Raw genomic sequence first — 15,974 nt, 5'->3', positions numbered from 1 at the left:
CGGATATGGTCAAATGGTAAAATTTCTCTTTGTCAAGAAGAAGATGCGGGTTTGATTCCCGCTATCCGCCCATATTGAAGTAATACTTGTAATATGATAAAATTATTCGGTATAGTCAACGTGTAGTGGTTCTACCTTCCCTCTTCCTTCTTTTCCTCCCATCCCAAACTCAAAATGGATTTGATGTCCAATAACACTGAGAATACCTCCCATGGCCGATGATATGAGTCTTGGGTCACCCATTCTACCATCCGAGCTTTTTGCAGTCCCTTTGCTTCAGCTTATTGTGTATTTCCCCGTATTAGAACTTATAAATTATGAAACATGGAAGGAGAACAATATTAAACAGAACTTCATTATTATTGTATACATTTTGATTACAAAGAAAGTGCCTTATATATATAGGCCTAAAAGAAACTACTTACCTAATATAAGAGATACTACTTACCTATAATAGTAGGTGTACATATAGGTAAATGAATCCACATGTTGAAAACTCAATCACCTATAAGGATTACAATATGATATTATACTATTAATGCAAGATTGAGAGAGATACATTGAAGATTGCATAAGATTATGATACTGATTCCTAATATAACTGAATTACTTATCTAAAGTGTTGTTGAGATAAGGATGGAAGATCCTTCTCTTATTCTAATACTAATATATTCCTAATATATCTCTTTCAATCTTTCATAAATAGTATAATATCATATTATAATCCTTATAGATGATTGAATTTTCAACATGTGGATTCCTTCATCCATATTTACACCTACTATTATAGGTAAGTAGTATCTCTTATATTAGGTAAGTAGTTTCTCTTAGTCCTATATATATTAGGCCCTTTCTTTGTAATCAAAATGTATGCAATAATAATGAAGTTCTGTTTAATATTGTTCTCCTTCCATGTTCCATAATTTATAAGTTATAATATAGTATCTGAGCCTCTAGCTCCATCGAGCAAGAGATTCATTTTTTTTTTTTTTTTTTCTTTCTTCAATCTTCTCATCTCCAATGAGCACTTGATCCACCATTGGCCTAGTTATACTAAGCATCCAAAATTCTCCACCTTTCCTGTGTCTTTCCTCTTATCTCTGCCTTATTATTTTACTTTCTTTGATTATCTATTTTTTGTCATCCTTAAGTCGTGCCCTGAGTAGAGGTCCCTTTTTAAGGGGCGTGCCTCAGGTAGAGGGCTTAAGACTACAACACAAAAAAAGAAGAAGCACACAAAGCTCAATTTCGTGCACCAGCAGTAGCTCCAAAGCGCGCGGGCACCCCATTTTCTTCTCAATTTTTGTCTCATCTGTGCACCAGCAGCAACTCTAAAGTGCGCGGGCACCCTAATCTCTTCTCAGTTGTGCACCAGTAGCAGCTCCACAACGTGCGGGCACCCTAATCTCGGCCAATGAATCATACCACACCAAGCTCCTACGAGCACCCACGACCTCGCCATCCAAGACGCTCGCCATCCGACGCTCTCCATTTCAGTTACATGCGTGTTGCAGATTATGTAGGCCTTTCAATTCAATAATCAAGCTGAGCGTTTCTCTTCTATCCACGCGCATCTTGCGGGGGAGTATTAGAGATATATTAAGAATATATTAGTATTAGAATAAGAGAAGGATCTTTAGTGTATCTCTCTCAATCAATCTTTCATGAATAGTATAATATCATATTGTAATCCTTATGGGTGATTGAGTTTCCTATATGTGGATTCATTCACCCATATTTACACCTACTATTATAGGTAAGTAGTATCTCTTATATTAGGTAAGTAGTTTCTCTTAGGCCTATATATATTAAGTCCTTTCTTTGTAATCAAAATATATGCAATAATAATGAAGTTCTGTTTAATATTGTTATCCTTCCATGTTCCATAATTTATAAGTTCTAATACCCCGCAAAATCATAGTCCATAAAAAAAAAAATAGTAGTAAAATTTTTATTACATAAAATAATTGAGGATCATCTTGCCCCGCATGATTTAGCACCAAAAAAAAAAAAAAAAAAAAAAAAAAAAAAAAAAAAAAAATAAATAATCCTGCATACAATAGTAGCATAACCAAGCTTTGTTAGTTCAAGATGATCAGTTAGGAGGTGTGGTACAACAGAAAGGAAAAGTGAGGGAAATAAATCTTCTCCAGTGCAACTAAGGGGCTGGGAGCTCAATACGTGGAAGGTAAAAAAAATTGGGTCAATTAAGTTTGGCAATATTGGATGTAAGTCTTTCACGTTTCAAACTCCCAAGCCCTCACTACATCTCACTGGGCACATGAGAGCGTTGGAGAGGATTAAAATCCAATAGTGAGAAGCTTAAGATCAATTACCCATCTAGAGATATTGGACAGACGGACAGTACCCTATAGATGTATATTATAGCCAGCAAATATGCGGCCTCAGGTCATTCCAACACTCTTGGGGGCTGTCATGGCTAGTGAGTGAGTGCCTGCACATTCATGGACCTGCATACACGGCTGAATTCAAGGACCCTTTTTATAGTTTTCGAGGGACTAGTACGTAGTGGTTTGGCCTACCAGAAGCCCTGAACAACCCTGACATCATGTGAGGAGGGACAACTTTACTTATTGAACGAACTGATCAGAAGGGTACGTTTCTTATCAAAAAAAAATCAGAAGGGTACGCTAAGTAGAGCCCTAAGGGGTAGCAGTGTAGCACTAAAAGAATCTTTGAAAAGTTTTGGATAAAGATGATTTGGATGGTGATGTCATCCATGCTGATAGAGTTACCACTTTACTCCATCCATATTATCTTTTTTCTAAGGAATGGAAAACTTAATTTACAATTTACCAAAAAAAAAAAAAAAAAAAAAAACTTAATTTGCAGTTGCCTAAGTTGTCCATGTATTTTCTTTTTCTTTGCCTCTCCTAAAAATTTGTGGTGCCTCTTAGTTTCTCATTAATTTGAGAGAGGGATACGCATATTGCCCATGTGCAGTAAGCAAGTGGGCGATATCAATGAAGACGTGGAATGACGTATTATTTAGGAGGGATAGTGAGGTCATTTCAAAAAGACAGAGAGAGAGAGAAAAAACATTTTTTTATTTATTTTATTCATATAAAAAATCACACAGTTAGAATCGAGTATGGCAATTAAAATTAAAGGGTGCATAGAAAGACATTCATGAAAACAAAAATACATGTCATCACCTAACTCTACTTGTAAAGGTAGATGATCCAGGTTCCTTAGGATTCAGGTCTGAAAATTTTGAGTTAGATGAGTCACGAGCCAGGGTGTCATGAATTTCATTAATTAGTTTAAAATTAATAAAATATCAATGGTTATGAAAGAAATTGAAGAATCAAGGTTTTCATACTCTTGCACACATGGCAGTCAAAATAATTTTTAAATTTTGCGATGATGAAGGTTGATTAAAATGAGATATAATAAAGTTTTGGGAAAAAGATTAATGCACCCACCCAGTCTTGACAACTGAAGAATGCTAACTGGTCTTGACTTGATTAGTTATTGAGCCTTCTTTATTTTTTTTTGGGGTTAGTAATAGCCTTTTAGGGTTTTGGGTTCTTTATGACTCGAGGTATTACAGAGTCCTTTTAGGAGAAGATAGAAGCATGGTTATTGAAAGATTAAACCCCTAATTGAGATTATTCAAATTTTGAACAAGTCACATAAGAATATAGACTAGTTCAGCGCACTAGCTTTTCTGGAAGGGAAATTCTTGTTACACGATTGTAACCTTATATTTTTGCCCTTTGTCACGGTATGATAATACGATATGATATCAATGCAACAGTTGTCATTGATCAAGAAGGAAATAAAAAAAAGAACTCGAGTTTTTGGTGCGGGAATTGAGACAGTTGAATTTCACTAATTGAAATAGTCTCATTAGCTCCCGAGGTATTATAAAGGCTAGTCGATGAGACCATGGTATAATAGTCTAGTATCTTAAATAGATCAACTACAATTAGTAGATTGTCTCTCACGCATATACCTTTAATAATAATAATAATAATAATAATAAAAAAGAACATGTTAGTATAACACACTTCTTTTTTTTATAAGGTTAAATCATTTAATTTCACACAAACAATGACAGCTATTGAAAATAACATTTTTACCCTCTATTAAAATAACCTTTGGGAATAAGACAAGGGTCAATCAAAAGACCGTTATAATTTTTAATTTCACCACCTTGATGACAACAAGATGCACTCTTTCTGGAAATGTTTTTTTTTTTTTTTTTTGGGAGAATAATATCTTTGTTTAGTGCATAGGGTTGAACTACTCTCTTGACACATGATACAAAATTTCAGAGCTTCTAGAGACATATAAGAATTGAAGAAACAGAAGAAGAAGTAAACTCGACATGAGATACAGGTGAGATTTGTAGAACAATAGGTACCCATAGATTTTTTTGGAATTAGAGAGCTTTAATAAGGGAGGGGGGGGGGATAAGGGATGGGGATATGCCCCAAGGTGTACCCATAGAATTTCTAATAACTGATATATGCAACACTAGACAAAAAAAAATTATGATTCTCTACTATTATCACTATAGTTTGATAGTACAACATGGAAGTGATGTTTTGGAGGATCTCTAACTTAATTGGCCCTTGATCCATAGAATTTCTAACTTCTTTGTTTTCATAATAAAGTTCAGGTAATGAGCAACTGTGTTGCATTTCTCATTGTCATCCAAATGGGGACAAAAGTTAATTGAGGCCCAGAGACTTACTAGGCTAGGTATCCACAATAATTGTGAAGTAGGGGGGCAAAAGTGTTTTATCCACATCAGATGCATCTTAGGGTTCCTTTGACACCACTTTCTTAGTTTCATAATAAGTCAACTTTTGCTCTTGGGTTAAGTGAGAGACAAACAATATTTTGAAGCACACAACTAAGCTGTTATATATAGGAATTGAGCCATTTACTCATGCATCTCACAAATGTTGTTGAAAAGCTAAAATCAGGTCCCCTCCCCTACAATCCCATATTTCCTTTTATGTTTTAGCCACTCACTAGAAGTGTGTAATTAAGCAGATATGCTAATTAGGATTGGTAATGTTTAATATGCTTTGAAACAAGTTCTTTTCCACCTAAACACAACATCAATATGAAATGATTTTATAGAAACCCTAATTCCCAGTGCATCTATGATCTATTCCATGTAAATTTTTGTTTTTTTTGGTGAATGGACATATTATTAAAACAACGGAAACATATATATAAAGACACCCAATTAGGAGAGAGCATAGGGAAACCCTATTCCAAAAAACAAAAGGAAATCAAGTCTACTTAATGCAATCGTATTTCAAGTCTCCAAGAGGAAACAATGTGACAATTCTTAACATAATCTAAGTAAACAATATGAAGATGACTTACTGTAGTTTTAATATCAAATTAATGGAGTTACAAATATGATTGAACGTAAGAGATGAGGAAGTCCACGTATGCTTGTTCCTTTCCAACCAAATATGATACACCATAGAGTAGAAAACCATCTTGGCTACCAAATCACAAGATGTATTGTCTTTATATTCCTTTTGATTCATTTCCACTCAAAGATAATGAATTATGAGAAGGCCAGCACTTTTGAAGCAAACCTTTACAGATTGCTATAGAGAAAGAGCACCAAAAAAATAAATGATTAATGTCTACAACACCATTTCAATAGAGGCAACAGTTTGTGATAATGAGATTCCTTTGAAGAAGAAATCTTTGACTGGGAATGGTATCAGGGCACGTCATATGATGAATTTGTGCCTTGGAATATGATGTTTTAACCATATTAATTTCCACCAAGGGACAATATTACCTTTGGATTGAGCCAGTTTCCAAGAAGAGGTAGAAGAAAAATGTCTAGAATAGGAGTGAATCCACAAAATAGCATCCCCACTGCTAGGGGGTCTTCTAGGGATAGAGTGCAACTCATCCCATAGATGTGCAAGATCTGTGGAAGTCGAAGGAGGAGGATTCCATAGACTATCAGAGATAATGGAGGACATCCAAGCCATTCTATCCATTCTTGTATCATATCTAATGTTCTCACCAAAAACGGAGAGGAGAACTCCCCAAGGGTGCCAATTATATCTAACCATACCCGAAGAACCAGCATCAATGGAAATTTTTGTTGCTTCCAGGGCTAAGGGTCTGAGCTTAGAGATCTTCCTTCAAGTCCAGGAGGCATGAGGCACAGAGAACAATCTAGATGGAATCTGGTCTGAGCTTAAGGATCTTCCTCCAAGTCTAGGAGGCATCAGAGGCATAGGGAACAGTCTTGAATCTGGTCCAAGCTTAAGGATATTCCATGTATTTTTGAGAGAGAGAGAGAGAGATCATATGATCCATTATTTCTCCCTAAAAAGTTTGAAATGTTAAGAGGAGTGGGGGGGGGGGGGGGGGGATGCCAATTGATGAGTTCCATCTGAGAGACTCCACAGTTGGTTAAAGCATCTGCCGCTGCCACCGCCGACGAAAGCGCTATTCAAGAGATATGGTTGACTCTTGACTTCCGAAGCTCTTGGGAATCTTTGCTGCAGAAAACCATAAAACATGCATTATTTTCTTCTAGTAGGTATTCAAACTATGCCTCCCAGAAGGAACAACCATGTTTTTGCAGCTGTGGTCATAGTAATTTAACAGAAATATATTCATGTTCTTGGAATTTTAGGGAAGTAAACAAGCTAGGGTTTCTTAAAAAAAAAGCATGACAATAGCAGATCGGTTGACCATGATAGAGAAAGGAGACATAATAACTATATAACCAAATTGATGATAAACGTAATATAATAATAAGTTCTCTTCTTTGCATGGATCTTAATTTTCACAATAGAAAGCTAAAAAGTAGGACAGAACTGTCCATAAACAGGAGAATTCAACCAAAGTCATCAGTGATTCATCCATGAAGGAGAGAGAATTCATGAGTTTTTCATCAAAGACAAACAGGAGAAGAGAGGGAGTACAGCTTAATTTTCCTTATCTCCAATAACAAGATATAGTATATATGAAGCTGTACTCTCTCTCTTCTTCTATGGTTCTTGATGAGAATGAGCCTGACATGAGATGATCATCACCTCCCTCCCTCATCCTTAAATAAGGACAGATAGAGATACCCACACCCACATCAATTAATAAAGCTGCTTCGCCTTAATAACCCTAATTAAAGAGGGTTATTAATTAGCAATTAGTCAAGTCCAGCTCAATTCACCTGTTGTCCAATCGACTACGCCTTTCGGCCTGATCTTAAGCTCTGACTCACCCTCCGTGGACGAATCTATCGTGTTAGGCGCCACTTGGACAAAAAGTAATGGTTCATAATTGAAAGGGTGAAAGAAATATGAGTGAGTGCAACTTGAAGCTTGTCTCCATATCTCATGGAGACAAGATAATTGGTGAAGGAAAGACCAATGAGAGTGAAACCCAAAAACCTCAGTGAGTTGAGGGGATATGGGTATGTTCACTTCACTTTCAAAAGCAATGGAGAAGGAATCCAGAGATGAACAAGTTTATGGGGACATTTCTAAGGCCATACCACAACCCCAACCACAGAAACTTGATCAACAATACAAGTTTCAATGGAAAAGTAGAATGGAACAATCCAATCCCTAATGTTGGATAGGGATGTGAATGAGGTAGTGAGTGGGCCGGCCAATACAACCAACTGCATGTGCACTACTGACTACTACTACAAGAAAGCTGGTTTTGTTGTTGAGGTTGGACAATGGCTGTACTTTATAGTGGGGACAACTGTAATTATCTCTTAATTAATATTAGACCCTTTTTTTGTTATCTTCCAGACTCCATAGATGTCATCATCTAATTGGTTGAATATTTAGAGGTCATTGCCTCATTATTGATGAGTTCTTACCTCTTACCTTACGAAAAAATAAAAAAAACAAGAACAAGTAAAAAGGAAACTCTCAGGTTGAGCTAAACATTAGTTAGCTTTGCATTTTGTGTAAGCATTGGTGGTGAACAATCTGTGGCTGTAAATCGGATTAATCTAAATAGATTTCCAACACTTGAGCCTTGAGTCAGGCTCAAACAGTCATGATCTTTGTTAGCAAAAACACGATTTATTGTATGTTTGGGAAATATACGGGAAAAAAGACAAACAACAAGTATTCCCATTTTAAACGCGTTTAAAACACATTCTCGATTTTTTGGCTTTTGTAAAACCTTGGACTTAAGTGATCATATTTGTTTCTCCTGAACTCTGATCGGGTTGGTTCTTTCACCAATGTAAAAATGACTCGAAGGGCAAAAGTTTTTATGATATCACCTTCAACTGAAGGTTAATGCATGAAAATTTTTTTTTTGTTCTGTTTTTTTGAAATATAAACGTTAAAAACATGTATGTCCGTTTTTCGTTTTTTACCGTTCTCTGTTTTTTTTTATCATTTTATTTGACCGTCCATTTGCAATTTTTCACCGTTTAAAACATGTACCGTAAGACTATTTTTCTATCGTTCCTGTTTTTGCTAACTATATATGGTCATGATCATCTAGGGTTTACAAACGTAATGCTTAGCTCACAGGCCAATAAATGCTTTGTGTATAATTTTTATTTTAGGCAAAAGGTTCTGTGCATGGTCGTGCACCATGTACGGTCCGGTCCTATCACCCTTTTATAAGAAGCCGATGATTTGACAAACCCCCTATTTACGCACTATAACATGTTTCCTTTTTCACGCGGTCATGCATGAAAACCTTTCGCTTTGTCGATTGATCAGTTTTTTTTTCTTTCTTCTTGAGCTTGGCAACGTTGGATGTCGTGCCTTCCACTTGTTGAGCTCCCAGACCCTCACTACACCTCACTGGAAGATGAGGGCGCCGAAGAGAATTTATTTCCCACACACCAAAAAAAAAACATTACAGGGTGAAGAACTAATTTTCAACACTTGCCCACTTCAAATTTAATTAAAAATCCAAATATTACACAAAGACATAATACTGCTACTAGTTTACATCACTAACCATCTCAAGTAATTCTTTTACCATCTTTAAACATAATTCCGCCAATCACTAAAGACTACTTCTAAAGAAAACTTGGGGGAGGGAGGAGCTGAAACTAAAGTCCTAACATAGTAAGCCATTTGTTATACATGAGACCTGAAACTTGAAACTTGACACATGACTAATCCAAGGGACGGGTTCCCATTCAATTATCTTTTTGACCAGTGGAGACCTCATATGAGTCAACAGATGGACTGTCACGAAAGCCAACAAGAAATATAAAATGTGAATCCAATCCCCTAACATGTAAATGAAGCTATTTAAAATTTAAAATAAAGTCTCATAAAATTATTAGAATATGCCATTTCATATTAGTGGTATATTTGTAGGTTTTTTTGTTACTTTGGATGAGAAAGTCCATTTATGATTAATGAAGACATCCTTGTTAATAGTATTCGGGTCTTGAGCTCGAAGTTTCTTCTAAAGAAACTTATTTTTCTGCCGACAATCGTGTGACTTCATTCTCCCAAAAAATCTGTTCGGGCACAGACATATTGGGATGAAACTCTCCCCCACAAGTATGGGACTGTTCCACTTTATATTTCTGATTGAAATGACTAATGACACAGATGTTTACCAAGTGGGGTACAATATACCTTATTGGAAAGAAACTATGATTTCTTGTCATAGAAAATTACCATTGATCCATGTTTCCATTCATTATTATTATTATTATTTATTTTTATTTTGAAGGCGTTACTAATAAGATATTGTGTTTGAAATTATGGTTGTGTTTGATATGCATTCTAGGTCGATTTCGCATTTTCAAATGATAAAAACAACTCTTTTTATCATCTAAGAATGCATAGCAAACATAGACTATATATTATATATATTTTGTTAACTCTTTATTGGTGGAACTAATGACTTATTCTATTCTAAGATCCATTTTAGCAAGTTTATGTTTTTGATGCAGGCCTGGCCAGCAACATGAAGAAGAACACTACAACAAAAAGCATTTGTGGCGACGGTTAGAAAGTATAACTGTAGCCAAATATAATTTAGAGCGACGGTATTATATTATCCGTCGCCCTAGAAAATTTATACCGACAACATGCAAAATAATGTCGCCAAGTCCCATTTATGGCGACAGGAAATATAAGAGCATTGCAAAATATTATTTATCACGATGGTAATAGAATTACCGTTGCCATAAATATTTTTAACTACGGTTAAAATTCTAACCGTTGTATAATATTATATTGGGCAACCGTATAATATAAACCGTCGTCTAATATCATTAATTTTGGAAAGCTGTATGTTTTTTATAGCAACGGTTAAAATTCTAACCGTTGCTATTTAGCTTTTATGACAACGGTTTGGTATTAACCGTCGCCGTTTGTAATTTAGTACAACGGAAGATTATTTTCTGTAGCATATTCTAATTTTTTCCCGGCTAATTTTTCACCTTTTTGTTGCCGCCTTGTATATTGCTGCGCGAATCAAACTCTCTCTCTCTCTCTCCAAATCTCAATCGACATTTCTTCTCTCGCTCTCCCTCTCGGAAACCCTTCTTTGTTCAACCCCAACAACCCTAACCAGTTACTCTCTACAGTTGGCCTCCTCCTCTGAGCGACCCGCACGACGCAGGATATATTCTAATCCCTACTCAAACCCCTTCTCTATAACCCTCTCCCAAGTCCCAACCCTTTGCGGTACGAGAGAATTGAAAAAATCAGAAGGTATTAGGTTGGGTTCTCTCCCCATTCAATATTTCTCTCAATATTTCTCTCTCTCTAAGGCTAACGGCAAGTTTTAGATTTCAGGTTCTCATTCTTCCGTTCTTTGGTGCTGCGGGCTGCTGGGGACCTTCCACTTGCTATTGAGGAGATTCATTGGCCAAGGGAGTACTTGCATTCATCCATCCAAGAGACCACAAGTTGAAATCATCATATCACAGGTTCTCTCTCTCTCTGTCTCGTGTTTCAGATGTGAAAAAAGCTTAAGGGGTTATGTCAACGGAAGCATAGATGTGGAGATTTAAAAAAAGATAAATTATATTTAAACCTGAATCAAGGATTACATCATTGATGCCATCTCTTTCTCTCTCTCGATCTTCAGTCCTAAAGAGTAAAGATTATGGCATTAAGCTTCAATTCCTTCAGTCAATTGATAGGAGCATGCTTCATTCTTTCTCTCCTGATGTACGCTTTAATTGATAGGAGCATGCATCTATGATTGCTCTTTTTAGATGTATTAAAGAAAATTTCTGTAGGTTTTTTTTTAATTCTTGATTAAAATGGATGTATCCATGATTGCTCTTTTTAGATGGATTCAAGAAATTTTCTGTAGCTTTGTTTTTTTCCATTCTTGATTAAAATGGATGTGAATTGGATGTATCCATGATTGCTCTTTTTAAGATGGATTCAATAAATTTTCTGTAGCTTTGTTTTTTTCCATTCTTCTATTAAAGACACTAGCCTTTTTTGCAGCATACTTTTTAAAGCATGTTCCAATTTTCCTTCTACCCAATTGGATTATTCTTTTGGTACCCTGATTCATTCAAGAATAAAGCAATGTTTTCAAGGTTCTCTGAAGTGCCCTTGTTGAATAGGTAAAGTAGAGAAATATGGTTTTCATTATTTTCTTAGATAGTTGAGGACAGAGGACATAGTGGGATGCATAGGCCATGAACTCTGCAGAAAATTCGAGAAAATTTAGCGCACTAACCGCTAGAATCACATTCAGGTTACTGCTTGTATAAACTTATACATAACCAAACTGACCACAATTGATCAAGCTTTCAAAATGGAGTCAAAATTTTTTCCCTCAACAATACGAATTCTAAAGACACAATTCATCACAGTGAAATGTCCACAACGATTGTGCAATGCAAAAAAATATGGAGAAATGTACATGATATTGATCTAGGCATTCCAGGATAAAGTTCCACCATTAGCTAGGACTTCAAACTAAGAGAAAATTAACCCTCTCCCTCCATTATCTTCCTGAGGTCAAGGGAGCTTCCTTAAACCAGCTTAAGCTCCCCACCACCCCTATAGAGGTTAAAGTTATTTTTATGAACCTGTCAAAGCCAAAGGGTGCAAAAGAAACTAGTAGTTCAATGGAAGTGTAGTCAAATATCAAATCTTTATTAAATAATCAAAAGGCTTGTATAGAATTCAAGGCCAAGGTGATCCATCTCCGTCTAGAATTTCTAAAATGCTAAAAGACCACTCATGTTTGACTTAATATAAGTTCCATGGATAGGTAAGGCATATGGAAAAGGTAAAATATATCAAAGCTATCTCATTGTTTGAGATCTCATCTCCACCACCACAACTGAAAATTTAAATCTCAAGCACGTTTCATCCTAGTAGGAAATAAATCAATGAAAGTTAATTCTCTCCTGATCAAACATGACAATCTGCAGGATATGGTTTTGATATTGAGTTTCCATTTCTGGTTGATTTACCAAACTAGAAATACGCTTTTTTATGGTTCCATAAAGAAAAAGAGAGAGCGCTGGGTTGATTATGATAATATATTTTTTTTTGGAAAATAGATATAAAGAAATGTCTGGTTGCGTGCCCCTCACCCAGACACAGGGATGGCAAAATGACCACCCCACCACCATGTTGGATGTCTTGGTGCACTCCCACTGGCTCCTACGCTGGCGCCTCATTCTCTCCCATATCTTTTTTATGGAGGTTGATTTTGATATCGTGTTGATGAATGTAAGTTGCATTTGAGGTGTGGAGCAAGTGAGATTGTGGATGTATATAGCTTAAGGATTGATATGTACCAGAGAGGCTAAGATGAAGTTCGAGTTTTTTTTCAACTTATTTTTACTCTTGTCTTAGATGTTAATGTATTTTGCTACCGGTCTCAGCTGAGTTGAATCCGTCGAATTCAACCTGAATCCTAGAATTCCAGTGTGGAGACCGATTCAATTCTGATTTTCAAAACCCTGCTTGGAAAGGTTTCAGGCTTTTAGTAGGCGGTTGTCTTAATTTGGTTTAGGAGGGTTTGGATGGGATTAGTAGGGTAGTACATCGAGACAGGGCATGCCTAAAACTGGGCTATTTAACAACCCTGGGTTCATGTGGGAACAATATTTCTAGACTGATAAACAGTCCAAAAACCAATCACATGGCCTCTTTCCTTTAACAAGGCTGTCAATTCAAAGTTATGAGAACTCTTTAATTTTCAGTTTAACACACATTTCATGGTGCCCTTCTCAGCCTTACTATTGCTAGTAACCGTTATGGTTGACAGCCCAAGATAGAAGTGGGACCATTTAATTACTAGAATGGTCTCTGCTTGTAACTGTATTGTTTTCTTTCTTTCAATCTTACTTTCTTCATTCAAATACTCCTTTTCTAGCTTTCTCATACAGATTTGTATTGCTAGCTCCTCAAATATTTAGTGTCCTTTGTATGTCTTGACCATATTATTTCTTCATGTTAGTGCATGACATGGAGATATGCAAAATGACATTTAATATTAAGGATTTTTTCTATTTAGCAGTTACACGTGGAAACAATGTCTAGGAGTTGGATTGGAAGTTCAAGGGATGCATCTTTCAGGTTGTCTTCACAATATAGAGTTGAGGTCGACAAATTCATAGAATATGCATTTTCTAATGCATCCATAGGGGATCAGATCTTATGCCCATGTGTAAAGTGTGTAAATCAACTGTGGATGAATAGAAATGAAGTGTTAGAACATTTGATTTGTGATGGAATTTTATGGAATTATACAAAATGGATTTTCCATGGGGAAGGTACATAATCACAATCACATCACTGTGTTAACTCTATCGTACAAGGTGAAAGTGAAACAAATGATGTTACACACACCATATTAGATGAGCTGCGGGGAAGAAATACAAATGAAGAAGTTGAAGATTATGATATAAATGATCATACCGACGGGGCAAGTATAGAGGCAGATAAATTTGAGCGATTGATTGAAGACGCAGGAAAGGAGTTGTATCCAGGGTGTTTGAAATTTACTAGATTGTCCTTCATTCTTTGTCTTTATCATATAAAGTGCCTCTATAAAATGACCGACAAAGCATTATCAATGCTTTTAGACTTGTTGCAAGAGGCACTTCCTGAGCCAAATACGTTGCCAAAGAATATATACGAAACAAAAAAAATTGTCAAGGATTTGGGGCTTAATTATAACAAGATTGATGTTTGCCAAAATGATTGCATGTTATTTTGGTTAATAATATATCTCGATTGAATTTGATTTGCAGGATGGCTTGGTAACTTGGAAAAGAAGGACCACTGGAGTACCAATGGCTCCCATTTTGGGAAAATTTTTGAATACTTAAATTTAGCATCTTTTGTAGGTCTAAAGTGTTTTGAACTGGGAATCTTGATATGGAAGTAATTCTAAATACATTTCTTATAGTGGAATAGTTATCTTGGTATATTTTTTTTCAATTTAACCTTAGTATATGGAAGGAGATTGGGTGGTGGTACACCCCTTGAACTTACTTTGGATGTAATTAAAACCTATTTTGGATATATATGGAAGGTCCTTCCTCTTGGTTTGGCCAATAGACAATTGTTTTAGCCATTCTCTTCTTGATTTTAATCAGGTTCAGAATTGGATTTTATTGCAGGTAAAGATCTTAGGTCCCACTTATTTTGAGAATATTGCTGATACGAAGATGAGATATAATCGAATCCATGCAACCATGTTGGTATGTAAAGATTCACATCCATGAAGTTTTATTGCTATAGTAGTTATTCATGTCACAACAACCCTATTGTTGTACCTTGATGCATTCATGTGGTTTCACCATTGATTTTCGGGTTTAAAGCAAAATATCTTTCTGATTTTTTTTTATTTGTGTTGTTTTACCGATTTCCTCTTCATTTGTGAGGTCAATCTAGTCTAGATCTGGGCAGTCTATTTTCAATGAAAATTCTTTAATGGCTTCTTTCTCCTTCAAAATGTATTTTTCAATAAAAACAAAAGATTTTCCTTTTTCTCTCCTTTTTCTTTCTTAGCCATGGATCTTAAAGTTGAATCATTTCTTGATTTTCAACAATAGGTCATTAAGGCTTACATTAAAGTGGCCCTTAGGTCTGTAAATTGAGTTTGTGGATGGGTACAATGTTAGTCCATTAGCCCGGAGGTCATATCCTCCACACATCGTTTCGAGTCAAGGGTTCGAACACCAACCCTTAGGGCTTATAAGCAAAGCCCATTACTTTTGCTTGGGTCCACACACAAACCTAACTGATTTATTTCAAAACATTGTCTTTCTTTCTTCAAAAAATACAGCATTCCATCATTGGGTTGGGCGAACAATGGACTAGGGTTACTCCTTCATAAAGGAACGAATCTGGTGTTAAGCCAAGGGTAGGTAGTCTAAGTCTAGGTTGTTTGGATATTAACTAGTTTGGTATTCCAACAAGACTAAGGGCCTACATTCAAAATGAAACATATACTCTTCTCTCTTTTTTGTGGGTACTGTCATGTCTTTCTCTACTGGGGAGCCGATCTATATAGAAGCAATACTAGAACAGACTCACTCGGGTTCGTAAGTTTTTGGTGCTTTGATGTTTTGCTATTTGAACTCCTCAGATGTTGATACTTGGAACATTTTCTGAAAATGAATGGAACAGAGGGTTCTTACTTCCAACCACTTTCTTGGAACCTCCGTATGAAGGTTGCTCTCGATGCTGCAAAGGGGCTTGCATTTCTTCATAGTGCTGAGACAAAAGTTATATATCGTGATTTTAAGGCTTCTAACATTCTTCTAGATTCAGTATGAAACCTGTGAAATCACATTTTGCTTATACTTTTCAATATTGATGCATTTAATTGATTCAAATGTTTTTAATGATTTTACTAGACCTATATCAGCTAACACTAAACCTGTTTTTGGAAAATTAAAATCACAGAGCTGCAATGCAAAGCTTTCTGATTTTGGTTTGGCCAAGGATGGTCGGTGATAACAGCCATGTGTCTACTAGAGTCATGGGGACCTATGGATATGCAGCTCC

The sequence above is a fragment of the Telopea speciosissima genome, chromosome 7 (assembly GCF_018873765.1).
Source record: "Telopea speciosissima isolate NSW1024214 ecotype Mountain lineage chromosome 7, Tspe_v1, whole genome shotgun sequence".
NCBI classification, from domain to species: Eukaryota; Viridiplantae; Streptophyta; class Magnoliopsida; order Proteales; family Proteaceae; genus Telopea; species Telopea speciosissima.
Note: the sequence above shows the minus strand (reverse complement) of the source record.